Source organism: Pinus tabuliformis, chromosome 9 (genome assembly GCF_031772625.1).
Source record: "Pinus tabuliformis cultivar Carrire ecotype Pingquan chromosome 9, CPIR1, whole genome shotgun sequence".
NCBI classification, from domain to species: Eukaryota; Viridiplantae; Streptophyta; class Pinopsida; order Pinales; family Pinaceae; genus Pinus; species Pinus tabuliformis.
In genome coordinates this window covers 1,511,454,869-1,511,456,311 of record NC_142307.1, presented here as the reverse complement: position 1 = coordinate 1,511,456,311, position 1,443 = coordinate 1,511,454,869, and positions in this window count along the sequence as shown.

The following is a 1,443-nucleotide window of genomic DNA, read 5'->3' as shown; positions in this document are numbered from 1 at the left end:
AGGAACTGACCACTCCTTCTTAGGGTTCGAATCTAAACTAAGTTGGACTCATCCGAAGGATGAGCTTATAATCAAGCAAATGTTATCCTCCTCAAGCTTGTAAAAAATAAAGAGGTACTTGCCAGAAATGGTGGGGGAAAAGAGAGGAAAATGAGCCTATTTGTTATACTTTGTAACCACTCTTGAACACGACACTTTTATTCACCTAGGTTGGGAAATCCTTTGCCTAACAGTTGATCAAACCACATTGAAAGTCTTCAGCCAGTTTCTGGGTATTAACTTTGGGTCAATTGTCACCAAGCCATCTGTTGTGTCGTTATGTGTTCAAGAGGTCACTGCCAATAAGCCATTCATCTGCAAAATATCTGTCATTCATCTTGACCATCCCTGAGTCAGTCCTTGCAACTAAATTTCTTCAACTTGATCTATGATTTCGTGTTGGGGGCTTGCCTACGACAGATCTCTTTCTATCGACATCAGCGCATTATCTAGAAAGATGATCTAGGAATCATCAGTACCTTGAAATCTGCATGCCTCAATGGCAGGTTTCTCGCCTTTGACGACAGGTTACATCAATGACCTTCGATCAAGGGATTCCGTGATATGTTCGACATCAACACATTCATTCACATTTCATGGATTGTACTGAGTACTTTGAGAGCCATTGACATCACTGGTGGTTTCTCTCACACTTGTTAACAGTTTACATCATTGACTGGTAATCAAGTGGTTTCTACCATGTTCGACATCAACTCATTTATTCGCATGGATAGAATCGTACTATTTCGGGAAGCAGAAATGAAGACCCTGGATCTAGTTTCCGCCATCCAGGCTGCGAGGAGTTTTGTATTCGTTACACAGTAGACTAATTATAAACAGATGGTTGCGTCCATACTGTGTCTACATGTGTCTATGATTATGATATATTGTGAAATCATTCCTATATCAGAGCAGTAGTTAGTTTGTTAGTTAAGTTTTGATCTGAGTATGGGAATGCCTACCTCAGTGATGATATGATCTCATATATGTATTTTGTGTTGAATATTTGCAGGTTCCAACTGGGCTCTCCACAAGATAATCCTCGAAATGATAAAGTGCTTCACCCTTCCTAGATGATATAAAACCCTGATCTACTACAAACCTCGCACTTTAGGGGGCAATCTGTTATACTAAAATTTGTCACCATGACTATTTGCAGTCAGTATGGCTCCATCAATAACCATACTGTCCTCCTTGGCAAGTCTTATACCTCTGCTCCTCATGTCAAACTCCAAAAAAGAGAGAAAGCCTTTTAAAAATCAATATAACTATGGTTCCGCACTTTCTCTTACTCTTACCTGCGTGCACGCACCTCAAGTACATAATACCTGCGTACTTGTACGCTCTGTCTGTAAAGGGGTGGGTGCGTACCCCTGTAAAAGTCAAAAGGCGCAAGTTTTACTT